The following is a 20,352-nucleotide window of genomic DNA, read 5'->3' on the forward strand; positions in this document are numbered from 1 at the left end:
ATTCCGTCGTGGCTTAAACCAGGTCCAATTTACGTCAAAAGACACGTGCGTAATAAGAATGATCCTTTAGTGGACGAAGCGGAACTGCTTGAAGCAAACCCAGGTTATGCTCACGTTCGTTTAAGCAATGGAAATGAAACCACCGTGTCTATTAGAGATCTCTCACCATGCAACAGGTCTGCCGACGACGCTGCTGTAAATCCGGCGTGTAATTCTGAATACGAATCTTTCGCCGAACCTGATGCTACTACTCCAGAATTCTTGTCCATCGTACCTCGAGAAAGTAACACTTCCGAGCCGTCGTCTTCAGAAACGATGCAGCCTGATGATGGACCAAGCGAAACTAATGAGAATAGCGTTGTCACTCCAAAGCTGCGCCGCTCTGAACGGAGACGCAAACCTGTCGATTACTACGGTGCTGTGCCTTACGTTTGATACAATTTGTGTTCAACTTCATGCTATGGCATATGTAAACATTAGATGTTGTAATAACGGTGTATCTTCAATTGCAATTTTAAGTTCCAATTGTTCTCTTTGTTTTTTTCAATTCTTGATGTTGTTCAATTTTATATGGGGGAGAATGAGCTGTAATTGAACAAGTGCTCTGATGCCTAAAGCTAGTGCCTGAAGCCGACGTGTTGATTCACCGTTCACTGTTGGTGAAATTGTATTTCTGTTCGCAGTTTTAGTTTGTGCAAGTTGGAGTGAAGGGTGTTGATTTAGCTGGTCTGCTGTTAACTTGAGTTGTGTTATAGAATGATTATTTATTTTGCAGATTCGAGTTTTAAGTTTAATAAAGCCAAATAACGGTTACAACACAGGTTAATACAACCTGTTCAGCAACGATGGCACAACACAAAAACATACTGATAAAATGAGTAAAGTAAAGCAGCAAGAATCAGAATTAAAACACGCAACAAGATACCTAGAGGTTAAACTAAATGCAGTGAATGCCTAAAACCAGTAGGCTACTTCCCGCAGCGTAAATTTATCTATCTATTGGGCCACTGTCAAGAAACGTTGAAAAGACATCAGACAAGACAGAAAGCAATGGGATTAGCAATAACAATGGTAGAGAAGACGCACTGAGAATGGAAAAGGTGAAGCTAAAGTTAAAGTAAAAGCTAAAGGAAAAGTAAAATTACTTTAACTTTAGCTTCACCTTTTCCATTCTCAGTGCGTCTTCTCTACCATTGTTATTGCTAATCCCATTGCTTTCTGTCTTGTCTGATGTCTTTTCAACGTTTCTTGACAGTGGCCCAATAGATAGATAAATTTACGCTGCGGGAAGTAGCCTACTGGTTTTAGGCATTCACTGCATTTAGTTTAACCTCTAGGTATCTTGTTGCGTGTTTTAATTCTGATTCTTGCTGCTTTACTTTACTCATTTTATCAGTATGTTTTTGTGTTGTGCCATCGTTGCTGAACAGGTTGTATTAACCTGTTTTAGCCACCTTGATAAAGTCAGTCGTGCTGACTGACGAAACGTCGGAAAAAAGCTAGTTATCATCTTTAACATCACGAGGTAACCTAGTAAATAGTCACCAGAAGTACGCAAATTAATTTTATTACCAAATGCCTGGTGAACAGTCTCTCTTTGTTTTTACTTTATGGAGTTATACAGTCAGTACTTTGACAATTACATGGTTAAAAACCATGTGCCCTCAGACTGTAGTTGTCGAGTACGTTGATTAGGTAATACCTTCCTCGCATTTTCGACTACTTGGAGAATGTTTTGGTAGCGTTCTTTAAGGTTTGAAGTTGACAAGAAGTCATGGGCCAACCTGACGCCTCGCTCAGCGGCGTCATTAACGTCTCTGAAAGCATCAACTTTCTTTTTCGCCTCAACATATGATTGTTCTTCATGCCACTCATCGGATGGCTTAGAAAGAAATGAGGAGTTTATCTTCATGAGATGAAAAAAGTTCCACGAATCGGGACAGACAAAATCAGGCAGAAAAGCATTTTCACGAAGTTCAGTGACATCTGGAAAAATTGGCTTTCCAAATCCAATTCCAAATCTTTTCAGGAAAATCCCATTATTGTTCTGTTGTTGTTGCAATTTCTGAGAAATTGTATCCTCGTCAGCATTAGAAATATTGGCACTAAACAGTGATAATGGAATCATTTCCTCTGTTAAATACCACAAATGTTTCTTAAAAGCTTTGAGTGCGCATTGAGAAACTGTTGAATCAATTTCTCTGTATGCAGACAATGCTTGTAATAATTGTAGGTCATTCAGCGGAGCATCACAGCTAATGGGGGATGTAAGCCACCATGATACATAGAAATGAACTGTAAATTGTAGAAACCTCTTTAACTTTTCGAGTTGAGATGCTTTCATGATGGCATTTTTTTGGGACAATTTATGAATTTCGTCTTGAAGAGCACAATTTTCAGTGAATATATAAGTTTGCTCATCCACCTGGCTCTGTGTAGCCTAATGCACCAGGTCTTTGGAGAGACACATCCTTACTGGTAGGTGGCTCAATGTTCAAGTACAATTGACACAAATTCAAAAGTTCTAAGTAGTCGCTTCTTAAAAATTTGGATGATTATGGATGGAGTTTCATCTGATTTATCAGCTCAAACAATTCTTCCCGCTTGCTGGCAAGCAGATCAATTTCCTCTAGCGATTTTGATGTATGAAAACAACCTGATGCGCTATCAGAAAGAGTTTGAAAATCGCTTTTAAAGCGTTGAAATATGGAAATGTTGGGTCCACTGCTGCTTTCTATTTTGAGTTCTTCCCAAACATGCATCAGTATTATCTCCCCAATTTGATGCCTGCATGCTGCCCAAAGTAGGCCTTTTCCAAGATGATCTTGTATTTGGATACAGGCCGCAGTTTTGTGGCCCGAATTGCTACTTGTGGTGTCAAACACCATTGCAGCAAGACATGCAGTACAGTTCCAATTGTTTAACAATTCCATGCTTGTATTGGCTATTTGCTTTCCTTTTGGATCGGATGTTTGTGCAGGCAAATAAGGAACACCAAGCAGTTTTGAGCCTCCAATACCTGATAGTAATATCGGAAGCCTATCAACTTGCTTCTTCTTCTTCTTCTCTCGTATTGTCGCTATATGTCAGGGCATCCGTTGGTTAGCCACTGCCTGGTGTCGTCATCGATGGAAATTAGACCTTCCATACCATGGGGTGGTCTGTATAGCCGGCAATCCTTGATAATGTGGGCTGCCGTCTGCATTTCGCCACACTCACAAGCAGCACTCTCTGCCAAGCCCCAACGCAACATGTCTGCACCATAGCGTCCAACACCAGTGAGCAAACGGTTACGCCTTGATGAGGCAAGTCTAGAGAGACCATGTCCCAGCTGGATTTCGGACGGGAATCTGAATACTTGGCGAAGTGGGGACGTGCTGCTCATTAGGGTTTGTTAGTGACTCCATCATTTTACCATCCCAATGAATGGTTCCAACTTCAGGAGGTACCCAACCTTTTTTAACCGCTTCAGAAATATTGAAAATCGTTTCAACTTTATACCTTTGAGCCGTCATGTGGTTTAAGTTTACGCGAATAGTTTCACCAGAACAACTCTTGAGTCTTGATTAACGAGTGTAGTGTTGCAGATAATGCAGTTGGTGTTATTCTGTTTCGTAAACTTGTGGCCACTAAACCAGGTGATCGTAAAATGTCGTGTGGTACAAATATTGTGGTACCGGTTTTTACAACTCGACAGTGACTCACTTTACTTCCTGTGGATGTAGAAGGCTCGGCAGTGTTAACTGCAGTCACTTCATCACTGGTATCATCGCTAGAAGAAAGTGAAATGTTACTTTTGCTGATGGATTTAGTCTCTTGACGTTTTATTTCTTTTTCTTTCCTTTGCATTTCTGCTTCTTTTCTAGAATGTTTTCGTTTCAACGTCTTACGCAAAGCATTGTCTCTCCCTGCCATTGACGCCTCTCTGGTAGTTTGCATGCTCCACAAAAAAATTCTTTATCTTCCTCAATTGACATCTTCTTCATTACATCGCGAGGCCAGAAAGGAAAGGTCAATCGAAGTTTCTTTTTAAATTCCTTAATCCTTTCCGATTGCTTTCCATCACTCCTATGGAAGTATTCGATCTGAATTTTGAAGATAAGACTCATTTCATCTCGAAAAGATTGAATTTTTTGAGCCATTTTTTTGGATGAATTGTTGGAATATTAGCTTTGTAGTAAAACATTAAGATGTCCTTCACTGTCTCGTTTGCTGCATCTACTGATATTTGGATTTTTCTTTTCGTGGGATTTTGAGATTCAAGCTCCTGCTTAAAGGCAAGAAAGCTTAAAATCACTTGTTGACAAGTTGGCAGTTTACTTCCCTTGATTTTCTGATCATCTTTCGTTGGAATAGTAGAAAGAAGAAGATGCTGTTTCTCAGCATTCTGAGAGTGGCTGTTCATTATTGTAATACTAACCAGACCGATTTGTAAAAGCACTACCGTATCAATTATCATTAGTAGAATAACCTAAAAAACAATACAACCATAGGTTTTGCAACATTATTAACCTTTCCTGCAAGAAGCGAAGGAAACATAACCCTTTCTTACAGTAGGCTACCTGCCTTATCTTTGCTGTCTGCTATATTCTCCCAGATTAAATCACAACTTGCATGGGTTTAATATTAAGCTTTCCTGGGCGCTGCAACACTGATTCAACAGAAGAAGAAATACTAAAGCCATTTGGTCACAGCGGTAAACCATAATCTTTTCGTAGGAAAATTGTAACATAAGATATTCGGATCGGAGTATGCAATGACCGAAAAAACAATCTTCTGAAAACGTCTATTCGAGAATTGTATTTCTGTAAAAATAGCCTCAAAACTGTCGAAATTGGGACGCAACACCGTACGCCACAAAAACTTGTCACTAGAAAACAAATTACTTGGATAAAGACGGAAATTTCGTCCAGTTGGCTAGCACTAAGCAAAACAGTTAAATATGCGACCAACTTAAAGTAACAATTTTAAGAATGACGAGAATACATTGCAATATCTCAAACGCACGTAGGCAGCTACTGTGACGTAATAATGATAAGCAATGATAAGTTATTCAAGCACCTGCCCAAGTTTGGCTTACACCTGTTCAAGTAATTAAAGATTTAACGATGATGTAATGTTTCAACAGGTGTTCAAGCGGTTGTGTAATTCAAGATTTAACGATGATGTAATGTTTGCTTATTTCTAGCAACAGTCCATGACGTAAGACGTCAGGTTTAGTAGACAACGGTTTTATGTGACGCTTGATATGAAAATTGTCCGTAACATAGCGCCCCTAGTTATGACAGTCTAACATGGCATAACTAAAAAAGAATTTAAGGACAATTTTGAGCCAATGAATAAAAACACATGATACACAAATTGTTTGAATCACTCACGGTTAGGTTAATACGCAAATACATAGGGCATGCAAAGAATGAACAGCAATAAGAATAATACGTGACGATACATGAAATTGGTACCATAGGTACACACTAAAATGACGCTATATTACAATAGTTGCGATAATAACCGATTGTTCTGGGCTCAGACAAGTGTCGACCACCGCAGACAGAACTAGGCTCAAACCCTAACACTTTTAAGTGTTGTTTACGGGGCGAGGCACGAAATATCCCTCAACACGTAGTCTACTTTTACTTTCCCCGTACTCTCATCACAGTTGCAGACAGCAACTTTAGCTCTACGAACCACAGGCTTCTCTTTCCTAATTTGTGGAACTACCTCATGCACCCTCCCAAGTTGATACTTCCCACGTTTACCAATGTCTTGGAGAGAACCCACCACTACAAGTCGACCAGGCTCCAAATTCTCGGCCATTTTTAACCATTTTTTCTGGCCCTGAAGCCCTGGCAAGTAAAAATCGATCCATTTGCTCCAAAACTGCTGAGAAAGTGACAAATGGAACCGATAATCCCTTCTCAATTGGTCACGATCATGTGATTGCCCAACAGCACAGTATGGGTCTAGGTATGGGGTCAACACTGAGGCAGGGGTGATGACAATAAAATCCCTTGGGTCGTCATTCAAAGGTACCAAAGGGCGTTCGTTCACAATCCGAACAGCACTGCCTGTGTACGTAAGCAGTTCAATAAAATTGGGGTTGCGTATTGAAGTGTGCAAAATGTGAAAAAAGTACTTGGTCATATCGGCCACGAAACTAAGTCTACTAAGCCGAAATCTAGCCAAGAGATCTGCCAGAGGGTTTAACAAATCAGGACACGAAAACATTACATCATTAACACAAGTTCCTCGAAATTCAGACTTGCCATCGTAAACAATGCGCCTTTTAATTGTGACATCACAAAGTATGGTAAATACCACTCAAATCCCTTTACATTTTCTGCTTCACCAGCACGCGGCCTTGATTGCGGCCTTGATTGGTTACGATGGTAATAATATGCCTTTTATCTTTTTTTTAACTCGTAATACGGCTTTGATGGCAGTTTCGCCTTTTATAGGGAGGGACTTGTTTGACTTTGTTACAAGCAGCTTGTGTTAGAACAGCTGCTCAAACGATTGCTAACTTGGTTTCTGACACTCCTGGCTTGTCAGAGGAAGACAGGATATAAATGTCGTTAGATCGCTTTTCCCAACGTTTTGGAGTTCGTGGAGGTCTTTTCGCCGAATCGAACATTAGAAAGTACCGCTATGGTAGCAAATTGACTTCGATCTCTTCTAGTGATTTGAAAGAGTTTAAAGATGAATTGTCGCAGTGTCTGCTTTACGCGCAAGCTTATGGTCAGCGCGATAAATTGGAAGGACGTTTTGTTTTGGATTTGGCTAAGCGACTCCCGTTTGACGCTAAGCAGCGTTATATTGACTTTGTAGGTGATCAGTATGGTAGCACTAATAAGCCTACTTTTCAGAGTTTGTTCGATTTTGTAGTACGGGAGGAAACGCGTAAGTCGACTGATTTTAGCATTATGCTAATGGGCGATTCTGGTGAGTCGCAGCATTTTAAAAAGTTTGGCAAAGGAAAATTGCCTTCATGTCCGGTTAGGCAGACGTCGGTAAAATTACATGATAATGTGATGTCAGGGATTTCGCAGTACTCGACTGCTGTTGGCGCACCGCGCGGTATTGAGGCCAGACGCAAAGACCTACCGGCGTGTTTTTATTGTTCGTCACGTGGTCAAGTTGAATATCATTTTTTGTCTAACTGTAAAGATTTTTTGCGCTTGACACTTAAAGATCGGAGAGATGTTATTGTGAAAGCTGGAAAATGCTTGAATTGTTTGCGCCAGCATATGGTTAGGGACTGTAATCATGCAAACAACTGTCGTCAATGTGGGCCTAACAACGATAAGAAACACTTTTTTCTCTTGCATGATTTTTATGTGACGTCACGTGATTCTCTGGATTCGATCGGAAAAGATGATGCTGGTGCCAGAGTTTCTGTGCGTAATGTTAAGATTGGAAAAGCTGAAATAGCCTTTAACCGCATTGCTGCTGCTAGTGTTTTGAATCCAATAACTGGTAATTCGAAGTTGGTGTATTGTCAGCATGATCCTGGTTCGCAGTTGACGTTTGTTTCGAGTGATTTTGTGTGCAAACTTGGCCTTAAACCGTATGATAAAGCGTCGTTTAAAATGTATACTCTGGTTGGTCAGAAACCTACTTGTGGTTTTCGTCATTTTCATGACGTGACTATGTTTCATTTGAATGATTGTAGTAGTGTAGATGTACTGATTGGCAACGACAACGCTTATTTGATGTGGGCTAAAGAAGAGCGTGTTGGTGAAAATCGCAGTGAACCACATGCTTTACTCACTCCTCTCGGTTGGTTGGCTTGTGGTGGTAAGTCACCCTTAGATGAAAGCGTTGCTAATGTGTGCAGAGTGCAGACGTCTTCAGAGTCGGATGTCATCTCTAGCTTTCAGCGTAAAATTGAGTCTTGTGATATAGAAATAGCAGACCTGAATAAAGTCATTCAGGATTTGACATTGCAAAATGAAACCTGTGAATTGTCTCGCAATGACATTTTGGCTAAAGAACTTGTTGAACCGAATATTGAGTTGAAAGATGGTCGATTTGAGATACCTGTACCGTTGAAGGAAGATATTGAACTACCTAACAATTCTGTGTTGGCGTCAAATACAGCTGCTGCTTCAAGAAAGAAGGCTTTGAAACAACCTGAACTTCGTGATTTCCTTACTGACATCATGAAAGATCTTAAATCTAATGATTATATTGAGCGTGCTGGTGAAGCAGGAAATGTATTTGAGTGGTACTTACCATACTTTGTGACGTCACAATTAAAAAAGCGCATTGTTTACGATGGCAAGTCTGAATTCCGAGGAACTTGTGTTAACGACGTAATGTTTTCGTGTCCTGACTTGTTAAACCCTCTGGCAGATCTCTTGGCTAGAGTTCGGCTTAGCAGATTTGGTTTCGTGGCCAATATGACCAAGTACTTTTTTCACATTTTGGACACTTCAATACGTAAGCCCAATCTTATTGAACTGCTTACGTACACGAGCAGTGCCGTTCGGATCGTGAACGAACGCCCTTTGGTACCTTTGAATGACGACCCAAGGGATTTTATTGTCATCACCCCTGCCTCAGTGTTGACCCCATATTTAGACCCATAGCCTACTGTACTGTTGGGCAATCACATGATCGTGACCAACTAAGAAGGGATGATCGGTTCCATTTGTCACTTTCTCAGCAGTTTTGGAGTAAATGGATCGATTTATGCTTGCCAGGGCTTCAGGGCCAGAAAAAATGGTTAAAATTGGCCGAGAATTTGGAGCCTGGTCGACTTGTAGTGGTGGGTTCTCTCCAAGACATTAGTAAACGTGGGAAGTATCAACTTGGGAGGGTACATGAGGTAGTCCCACAAATTAGGAAAGGGAAGCCTGTAGTTCGGAGAGCTAAAATTGCCGTTTGCAACTATGATGAGAGTACGGGGAAAGTTAAAGTAGACTACGTGTTGAGGGATATTTCGTGCCTCGCCCCGTACAGAACACTTAAGTGTTAGGGTTTGAGCCTGGTTTTGTCTGCGGTGGTCGACACTTGTCTGAGCCCAGAACAATCGGTTATTATCGCAAAAATTGTTATATAGCGTCATTTTAGTGTGTACCTATGGTACCAATTTCATGTATCATCAAGTATTATTCTTATTGTTGTTCATTCTTTGCATGCCCTTTGTATTTGCGTATTAACCTAAACGTGAGTGATTCAAACAATTTGTGTATCGTGTGTTTTATTTATGGGCTCACGATTGTCTGTTATGCCATGTTAGACTGTCATAGCTAGAGTTCGCTATGTTACGGACAATATCTGTAAAAATCAAACGTCACATAAAACCGTTCAGGTCTACTGAATCTTGGCGTCTGACGTAATGGAATATTGCTAGAAATAAGCAAAGATTGCATCACCTTTGTCATACCTGTGAAACATTACATAATCGTTAAATCTTGAATTACGAGATATGGTGTAAGCCAAATTGAGCAGGTGTTTGAATAGCTTCATAATGCTTATCATTATTACGTCACAGAAGCTGCTTACGTGCGTTTGAACTATTGCAATGTATTCTCGTCATTTAAAAATTGTTGCTTGAAAAGTTGGTCGCATATTTAACTGTTTTGCTTAGTGCTTGCCAGCTGGACAAAATTTCCGTCTTTATCTCAGTAATTTGTATTCTATTGACAAGTTTTAGTGGCGTATCGAGTCGCCTCTCATTTTTGACAGCCTTGAGGCTATTTTTACAGAAATACAATTCCTGAATAGACGTTTTCAGAAGAGTGTTTTTTTCGGTCATTGCATACAGACGAACGGATCCGGGAATCTAATGTTACAATTTTCCCACGAAGAGATTATGGTTTAACGTTGTGACCAACCTTTGAAATGAATCCATGAAGGACCTATTAAACAGTAACGTCCCAGACCTACAGTATTGTACACATACAATGAGTTGAGGCACTTGAAGAATTAACTTTTGTACGTTTTAAAAATTAAGCTTAAATGTCTAGCAACATTAGGCTATATTACATCTACGCTCCAAAAGTTATTTCAATAAAAACAGTAAATTTTGGCCGTGGCGGAAAAGGGTTAAACACCCCCCTTGTGAAGAAGCCTCTTACACAGATAAGAGCTATTGATGTAACGCCAATTAATTTTACTTTGGCAATTAAAATGTTTATAGACACTAAGTATTATTATTACACATTTTTATGTGTTTGTTTTTGCAATGAATGTGAAAAAACATGTTCTGATTTTCAATGTTTGCTTGTGTATACTAGGTCCTTCAGGGCAGGACCGATTATACAGGACCGATTATACAAGATATTTACACAGTCAATAAATATTGACCTTGGCCGTATTCTCTAAAAATTTTGTCTTATTTTGATATAAGCTGAAGAAATGAGAGCAAAAAAGAAAAAAATGTCCAACAGGTTCTGCATCTCCCCTACTACAAAAAAATAGTAAAATTGAGTTTTTGCTTATAAATATTTTTCAAGCAGTCCTAGAATAAAAAGTGTTCTTAGAGTAGATATAGACATGCCACTTCTGCAGCTTTTGATGTAATGTTCATCTTTTTATCTCCAGTGGTTTTCGAAATATGACAATTTTTATGAACATAGTTAGTTGGTTACTTGTAACCATAAAAACGCCCAGCGCGACCGTGTGACGTCATTATTTTCAATTTTTTTTTTTCTTGTTTGTGTTTGTAAAAGTTCACTACAACTTTTCAGAAAGTTAAAGAAAAATCCATGAACCTCGACATTTTTTGGCACAGCCTACTCCAGATGTTTTTAATTTACCCCATCCTGGATAACTTACTCTTATTTGGCTAACTCTGAGTTATGGCATTTTTGTTGGAAATGTTTAGAGAATGAAATATTCTATAGTTACATAACCTTAAAGAAGCCTAAGCCGCAAGGTTGTTCGGTGCTGCCAGTTCTTCTATTCCAGTGGTTCTCAAACTGGGGTCCGCGATCCTTTTGGGGTCTGTGAGACAATTTTCTGGGAAGCACCTTCCAAAAAAATTAACACGATCCCGTAGAAAAAGAGTTTGTGGAAAGTAAAAGTTTTCAGGCAACTTATTTTCCAAACCAAAGTTATAAGATACATTTTAGTAAGCTGGCTTGGCATCCCTGCAGACAGTTTTTTAAGCCTGGCCTTTCGTTTCATTGTGATAGGCTTTGTTTTGTTTTTACCGCCTTTGTGACATCAAAGAGTAGTGACACATAGTAGTGACACATAGTAGTGACACACTCCTCCAACACTTGTGTTTACCAGATCAAGAACAGAATTACGAAATACACTTGACTAAAAAGGAGTTAGGCGAAGTTGATTAAGGCTGATTACTTTTACTGATTAAAGTTTTGAATTGAATGCCTTTCCGAACATTTAGCTTTTTAGCCTTAGTCAAGTTAGCCAAAAAATAATAACTTTTTAACTTTACTAATTGAATTTTTAACTTAAATTTGAGTACAGATTATATTAAAACAAAGATGCAGATTTTTTTAAACGGCAAGCTATTAGTTTAATTAGGTCAAAATTTGATAGCACTAGTGATCAATGGAAGGAAAATACTGCAGGGTTCAGGGCCTCCTACGAAGTTGCAAGAAAAATAGCTATTGCTAAGAAGCCTCACACCATCGGAGAACAACACTGATCTTGCCTTGTTGCCAAGTTATTGTATCAAATGTCTTGGGAGATTCTGAAGCTCAAAAGCTGAAGCAAGTGTCTCTGTCAAACGACACTGTGAGTAGGAGAATATCTGAGCTATAAGAAAACATTTTTTAGCAGGTGGTGTCAAAGATACAGAAGTCAATGTCACATTGATAACTAGCTCAAAACATGTTGGATGTAATGCATAATATCAAGATCATATTGAACCAAACGGAATCTAACATAGAACTGATAACACCCAAGCAGGTGCACCCATTTTATTGATGTGTGCATTTTTAATTGCATGTAACAAAGAAATTATTATTTACCGTTTTTGCGCTAATTTGCCTTAAGTTTTTGGTGGACCGTGAGTCGTTGAAAAAATCGCAAGGGGACCGTTCAACAAATATTTTGAAAAAGTTTGAGAACCACGGTCTATTCAGTTTTTGTTTATTTGTGTTCCATTCTTTATCGACTCGTATTTGAAAGTAAATTAAATATATATTTTCTCTTTTTATTATGACGAAATTAGACAAAATGTGTACTGTGGAGTTAACAGTTGTATTTTATGTGTAAAATTCTGTACATTTGTTAGATTCTATTTTGGGAGATTTTAGGCCATGAAGTGATTTGCTTTTACTTGTAGGCTACTCGTAGAGAGGAACAAAACAAGATATAAAAACAACATTGGGAAGCAACAGATGCTCGAAAAGAGAAATGTTAAAATGCATTTTTTCATAAAGTTGATTCAAGTTCATAAAGTCATACACCGATTATGATTTTTCTAGCAATTTCATTGCTTCAAAGTCATATAGTTACTGAACGTTAATTTTTCTGATTTTATTTGTTAAGTCAGTTTTTACTTCAATAGGTTTGGTTTATTCAGTGAAAACCATTCATCATCATCATTTTGTTCCTTCCTCGTCTGGAGGGTTGGATACAATGCGCCATTGTTCTCGACCATGAGCTGTGCGTACTGCACATTCATAAGTTAATTTTGTCCATTTTGTGATGTTTGTTGTCCAAGTCATTCTTGGTCTGCCTTTACTTCTTTTACCGTTTATCTTCCCTTCTATTAATGATCTTTGTAATGAATTTTGCCTTATTGTGTGTCCGAAATACTTCAATTTTCTTCTTTTGACTGTTTGTAAGAGCATTTTGCTTGAATTGAATTTGGAGAGTACTTCATCGTTAGTGATTTTTTGTTTCCATGAAATTTTTAATATTTGCCTGTATGTCCAGAGCTCGAAGGCATCGATCCGTTTCTCCATTTTTTGAAATATTGTCCAAGTTTCAGAACTGTATAATAGGGTCGACCAGATATAGCATTTTAAGATCCTGAGACGAGTTGATAAATTTAAACGTTGATTGGTTAAAATATTTTTCATTTTTCCAAATGTAGTTCTTGCAATTTCTATCCGTCTAAGAATTTCATGGTCACACCTCCCATCTTCAGTTATTAAATGACCAAGATATGAAAAAGATTTTACTTTTTGTATAATTTCATTGTCAATTATAATTTGGAGTACTGGAGTGTCTGGTGATTTTGAGATTATCATTGATTTGGTCTTTTTAGCGTTAATTTTCATATTAAATTCTTTACCAATTGAGTTAACATTGTCCAATATTTCTTGAAGATCTTCTTGTGATTCAGCCAACAGAACAGTATCATCAGCATAGCGTAAATTTGTTATATTCAAGCCACCAACTTTTACTCCTTTCATATCATCAATGGATCGAAAAATCATTTCTGTATATAAATTAAAAAGACATGGAGAAAGTATACATCCTTGGCGTACTCCACGCTTGATATCAATTCCTTTAGACAAATCTTTTTCCATGCGAATAAATGCTTTTTGATTCCAGTACAAATTGATAATAAAACGTAAGTCTTTGCCATTCATACCAATATTGGACAAACAATGAATCAGTTTCTCATGGTTAACTCTATCAAATGCTTTCTCATAATCAATAAAACATGCATATACATCTTTATTTACTGCATTGTAACTCTCACAAATTGTTCTGAAGTTAAGTATACCCTCTCGTGTTCCTTTACCAGTTATAAATCCACTTTGAGTCATGCTAACCTCATTCTCAATAGATTTTCGATTTCTTAATAAAATTATTCTCAACAAAATTTTCAGTACATGACTGATCAAACTTAATGTTCTAAAGTCACTGCAGTTCTTTGCTTTGGATTTCTTTGGTAGTCTGACAAAAACAGTTTCATTCATTTCTTTAGGTATAAATCCAGTCATATATATTTCATTACATAATTTGTGTATGCGTTTTAAACTTATGCCATTGAGTGCTTTTAGCATTTCTGGATAAATGTTATCCTTTCCTGCAGCTTTATTACATTTCAGATCTTGAATGGCTTTCTCAACTTCAGATATCAATATTTCTTCTCCTTCATTATTGGTAATTTTCAAACCATTAGCCTATCTAAAATGACAATTTTCATGAATCATCGACAAATTGCTTCCGCTCTTCATGACTTCCTGTTACATTACTACTTTGACAGATTCAATGCTACTCAGTGTATTAATAGACTTCCTGTAGGCTGCAGTGGTATCGGAAGAACTATTTTTGTCATTGGCCTACTGGTGGGCCATCAGCCAAATATTTCAAAAGGAATATCAATGTGCATGTAAATTGTAAGAAAAAGAGGAGAAGCTGTGGTGTACGCAAAATTAGACAGGTTGAGAATTCGTGGCTTTCAGTTCAGTGCTACTAAATTGTGGTAGCCTACGCATACCGGATACGGTAGCCTACGCAAGCACTTGACTGCCGGTACGCGATTAGCTTAAAATGTATTTATTAAGTATTATTTTGTGGTACTCAAAATGTGTTTTTACCATGCTCAAGTTGTTTTTCTTTTGCAGCATAATTTTTGTACTTTCTTATGCTCGATATATAACTTAATTTTTTAAATAGAAAAACGTGATCTGATGAACATATAGCCTACATAAACAGTAATCGCTTTCAGAACCAACAGATTCCGATTCGGACAAAATTGATATTGAAATTTCCAAAGTGTTGACAGTAAAAAAAATTTGCTTAAATTTTGTTTCACAATACCACACATCATATTTAGAATTTGGCCTTATAACAACAAAAATGATGCTAGTGTGCTGAAATTGCAATGTGTTTTATTCGTTTGTGGAATATGCTCTCTGCTCAGTAATGACTCAATGAAACTTCAGATCTAAACCAAGCACTTTTATTCAAAACATTAAATTAGAACTACGCCAAAATATTTTTTCTGGAGGAGAAACGAAACGAATTAAAAGCTATGCAAAAATAGATCCGCAGATACCCTCGTATTGATAATATAGGCTAAAAGCTTTACGTGCATTCTATAAAGTAGCGCTAATGATAGCTACAAGCTCGAAAACCACACATCGTTGATCAAATGTGAGTGAAAGACAGTGAATTTGCATATTGTAGATTTTTATAATTAAGATTGAACTTGTTATTTTCAGTTTCTTTGTTGTTTAAAATTTGCGATCGGTAGGCTAGGCCAAATAAAAATAAGACTTCTGCTACTAAGCCTCCTCTGTATTAAAAAGTTTGAGTAGCGCTGGCTTAGGCTGCAGCAACATTCTTAATTGCTTTGACAGTGCGATCCAAAACTCCAAAACATATTAAATATCATAATCTACTTCGTTAAACTGCTAAAAAAAATTAACGCAGGGAGGCGCAGGAGCCAATACTCCGCTGCGTACTCCATTGAAGAGTCACTTTTTTGTAAACATCTGTCGGATTAGCTCATGATGCAAGAGAAGGGTCAACAAATGATATAAGCTGACTCAAGTGAAACGACCTTCAGCAACCTCTCAAACAGAGTTGAATCAACCACATAGTTTTCAGTTTGATTACATTACAACTACATCATCAAAATTTTTAATTACATTGCTTATTAAGTTACAATTATATTGTTCTGAAATTTTCTAGTTACAATTACTATTACAATTGATTAAAATTGTAATCAATTACACATTTCAATTACAAAATTAAATGTTTTAATATTTATGTTTACCGTATCGATGTTTTTTACAGCTTAATTTCAACAAAGACGAGTAGAACTGTATTTGATGGAGTTAGTTGCAATTAAGGTATAGGATAAAATGGAAGAAGTATTTTCTGTCTTATATGCTGAGATTTTCTTCCACCCCAATTTCATTCGATCATACAAATCTTCCACTCCATCCCAGTACCTGGTTGCAATGTAGAAGTCCTTTGGAACCCAAAAGAGCGGCTCATATTACGCTGATAGTATGCGTGCAGCAGTGCACCTTACCAAAATAATTGCAATTTGGACCAATTTTTTTAAAACTACAATTATAGTTACAATTGCACAACAACAAAAAGTCTCAAGTACAATTATAAATACTATTAGGCCTACATGAAAATGTGTAATTAATTACATTCAAATATAATTGTAAATGATCCAACTCTGCCCTCAAGCACATATACAGTAGCTGCACACGCAGTCATGATGATATGATTTCATAACTTTTCTTTGTAAATCCAACTTTCTCGTTGGCGAGAAAAATACGTTTCTCCAATCTTTGAATATTATCAAAATTAAAACATTTTTTAATCTTAAAATAAAAAGTGGTGTGAAGTCATAAAATTTTTTATTATTTGTGAGTCGAGCTACATGTGCTTGAAAGGTTGCTGATTTATTTGCTTGATTTTTATTATTTTTGCTTAATGTTAATAGTTTGTTGATATTATGCATCACATTTGCTATACAAACAACGCTTTTCCTTATTGTTACGGTATGTACCTTGCTTAGGAGAATAGCTGGTACCATGGATGGGGTGCTATGTAAATGGTATTTATTAAAAGGCTATAACGTTTGTAAATGAAATTTGTAATTTCAGGTTATATCCATAAACAAAAATTAGGAAGCAGAAATCTTTATTTTTCTTCCACAAGTAGCCTAACTCTAAACGACTAAAAATATATGTAGAATTATGCTACAACTATAAACAGTTGAAGCATTTTTTGAATACACGCTGTGTAAGCGTAAAAGAATAGGCCTACACGCTTACTGAGCAGGTATAACACTCATTTTGCACCCGCATGCGTGTCATTGATTGAGTAGCACTTCCGCAAAGCAATACCGCATTACCCTCTGGCTAAAGACAGAATTTTCCTGCCAGTATACGTAGGCTACTAAGGAAATCGTTGTTTGCACAAAACCCCTGACAAAACCTTTAAAAAAATTTGATTGTCTTTATGAATTTTTTTTATTAGGCTATTTGTAGGTATTTATTGCTCAATTTGTTAAAAAGGTCATAAAGTCAGGCTTGCATTTAAAAAGAAATGCACTAGCCACTATTGTCATAATAGAAGTCAACTTTTCAGTTAAAATAAACACATTCGCCGAATTAGTAACTTACCACTACAGGCAGTATCCGACGGAGCTTAGCAAATCCTGAGTTAAGATTTCTTACACGAAGCCTTTCCCTAGCGTTTGCTTCTCTTCGTTTGGATATTTCATGACAAAACACTTTATTTTTTTGACAAGAGTTATCAAAAATTCCGAAAGCATCTTTGTCCGCTGCAATCAGTTTATTTGGAACTGCGAAGGTGTTTCGAGAAATGTCTAATAATTCAAATAAACAATAAATGCTATTAATAGCCTACTACAAAAATTGCTCAATGTCAAGCAAAAAGCCAAGCAGAGCGAATTAAATCAAACATAGTCATTACTTTCTAAAACCTCTACACCAGGGGTTCTTAACTAGGAGTGCACGCACCACTAAGGGGTGCGAGATCTATGCCTAGGCGGTGCGGGGATGCTGGATTAATTATCAAGGTTTGTTATAATATAACGTATGAAGCAAAGTTGTTTTACCAGGTTTCAACAAAAATTTCGAACTGTAGGCGACTATTACTTTTCAGCCTATCCTAGGAGGGGGTGCGAGAACTGGTTAGTAATTTCAAGGTGGTGCCGACAAGGCAAAAGATAAAGAACCGCTGCTCTACAGCAGGCATGCACATTGCACAACATACGGCCCGCGCGCCGCATGCGGCCCACGAGATATTCCGTGATTTCGCTCATTTTTGCTGAAAAATTTTACAACAATCCAACCTTTGTTGCTTGTTTCTGCACAAAGTGCGCGGATGAATATTTTCAAAACGTAGTGTCTGGTACCGTAGGTGTCAGTGTACATCAGAACTTTACTGTTGGTTGAGTTGTCAGCATTTTGTGAAATATACAGTACCCCGTAATCGCGTTATGACTGAAAACAAGAGAAGGAAGATTGAAAATGAGGGCGGAATCTTTAACCCAGAATGGACAAGCAAATACTTATTTACAGTAACAAACTCGAAAATACTGTGTCTTGTTTGCCGAAATGTGGTTGCAGTCCCAAAGGAGTATAATCTGAGACGCCATTTTGAATCGAATCTCTACGGTTACAGTTACATAATCAACGAATCCGATGCTTTACCGCCGATAAGCGTTAAAGACAACTAGATACGGTACTGTAGTGCGAGAGGCAACTGTCTCTTGACAGTAACCATCTTCTCAAAGATATAACTTTTTCGACGGTTAATCGGTCACATTATATAAAATAGGCTACACGCTAGTTACAACAACGTTAGCACGCGGCCCGCGAAAAATATTTTTTTCCTAAAACGGCCCGTGTACTGTTTTGAGTTGTGCATGCCTGCTCTACAGCCTGTTTCATAGTAAAAAGGAGATTCATCAGAAGGTCATCACAAGGATCATGCAATTTTAAATTCTATTTGAATAAGCACGTTCTGATGATCCCTCTTTTAGGGTGGAACAGGCTGTAGAGGTTTTAGAAAGTAAGCCTAATAACTATATTGATGCAATAATTAAAATATGTTTTTCCATAAAAGTTTATTAGTTCGCCTTAAATAAAGTTAATAGCCTAAAAACATTTGCACAGTCTTAGGAAATAAATCTTCTCTCCTAGATTAATTCCTTTAAAATATTTTCGGTTACTTGACGTCAATCATAAATTTACAAGAAAATTTTACAACATTTTTGTATCACTGTCTGTTTACCAGATCATCAATAATAACTTGCTTGGTTGGTACCAAAAGTGTTATCAAACAAAGCCATGTTGTTTAAAATAGATATTAAAATCTTATAAATTAGTTTTCACCCAACAAAAATCATTCGATGCATAGATAAGTTTGATACAAACCTCTTACTTGTTCTCTCAACTTTGCTTGCCTTCGCTGGCGCTCAGAAAGTGGCAAAGATAAATCTGACAAAGTTAATGACCTTATATTAGTATTTTTAATTTTTTTGGAATAGTCTAGATAAGTATCCATCCTTATATCTTATTTTGATGACAAAACTGCATTAAGTTTCAATGACACTTAAGGCTAATTTTCTTTAAACTTTATATAAACGATCTTAGCTGTTTCTGTTTGATCAGATAAACAGAACTCCATAGCGCACAGCCCTGAATCAGAAAAGAAAGCAAACTGTTAAGATTTTCGTAGTTTGATAAATCCCAGTTGTTCTCTACTCCCACTTAGTGTGTAGCCTATAATATGCAAGTAACAGATGTTCACTGAACATACCATTGTGGCTTGCAGTGAAAAGCAAAATGCCACGATAAAATTAAAAATTAATTATTGCGAATTGATTGAGGGAATCTTTATCCTAGAAGTGAAGAACTTTTTTGAAAGCATTGTCATGGCTGTTTAGCATACTTGTGGTTTGAATCAGTGATTCCCAGTCACTCGGGTTAACAGAGTGAAGATTCCGCTTGTTGTTGAAGTATAATTTGTACATTATTTTATCCACTACGTGAGCTTAATAGAGAGCACACTCGGGAGTCGAACCAGCGCAGCTTGATTTCTTTGTCGATAAAGCCAAATTGTGTGTTTTCATTAAAAATATCACTACTGTAGGGGAGATGTGTCACCAACGGGTCATTTTTCACATATTTGTTCTTTTCTGTCCATACAATGGCCATGCGTCCTCCTTTTTTGGTATAACCGTAGGTCACATACCCTGGTATATTCAGCCAAAAAAGTTTCTTAATTTTCCAACTACTAACTGCCGAAAATTAAGTTTTAAATGATAATAAAAAGCGCCCCGTTGGTCAAACCCCTATACGACCAACTGGCCACTGCTATTCGACCAACGGGTCACTTCTACTTGGCAAAAAGCTGATGCACTGGAGCTTATTTTGGACACGAACAACATACAAACAACACAACAACATAAGCACTAAGCACTAGAAATATGCTTTTATTATGAAATTTTATTTCATATTTTCATATTCAATTCAATTTCATAATATGAGACTCAAATGTTTTTGATGTTTATTTTACTCTTTTTAAATCTCATATTATTCTAAAGTTGCAGAAAACTTTAAGATATCAGACAGGCGTTTTGTAGATGCCACGGGTGTTGGTGCAGTAGTTTTCTCACTATCCATTGAGTCATTCTTCATAACGAGCCAACGTTGTTCGTAGTATATCATATTTTTTCGCCGACTTTCGAACAAAAATATTTTGTTTCAAAACAACTTCGACAGCTTTGTTGAGATTTTCCGAACTAAACAACCCTGTTTTATTGCTAGTTGTTTTAATTTCTGACATTTTTAGTCTGAATACATAAAGGAAGACGTTGTTGAACAATTAGCTAGTGACCCAATGGTCAAACAAGTGGGTGGTCCGTTGGTTAGATACATGATAGTTGTTGGATTTTATGGCCTAGTT

The 20,352-nt window shown here is 37.2% G+C and overlaps 1 long non-coding RNA gene across 1 annotated transcript in view; it reads right to left on the reverse strand.

Annotated features, from left to right (window-relative positions):
- The window catches only part of LOC145770062 (uncharacterized), a 33,555-nt gene extending 14,697 nt beyond the window's left edge, over positions 1–18,858 (reverse strand). Inside the window, exons 1-2 of the long non-coding RNA XR_014289126.1 lie at positions 18,819–18,858; positions 17,037–17,242 (exon numbers count right to left, since the gene is read on the reverse strand). This is a non-coding gene — a long non-coding RNA (uncharacterized LOC145770062). The remainder of the gene's footprint in view (positions 1–17,036; positions 17,243–18,818) is intronic.
- Between the last annotated feature and the right edge of the window lie 1,494 nt (positions 18,859–20,352).

The sequence above is a fragment of the Aplidium turbinatum genome, chromosome 5, assembly GCF_918807975.1.
Source record: "Aplidium turbinatum chromosome 5, kaAplTurb1.1, whole genome shotgun sequence".
NCBI classification, from domain to species: domain Eukaryota; kingdom Metazoa; phylum Chordata; class Ascidiacea; order Aplousobranchia; family Polyclinidae; genus Aplidium; species Aplidium turbinatum.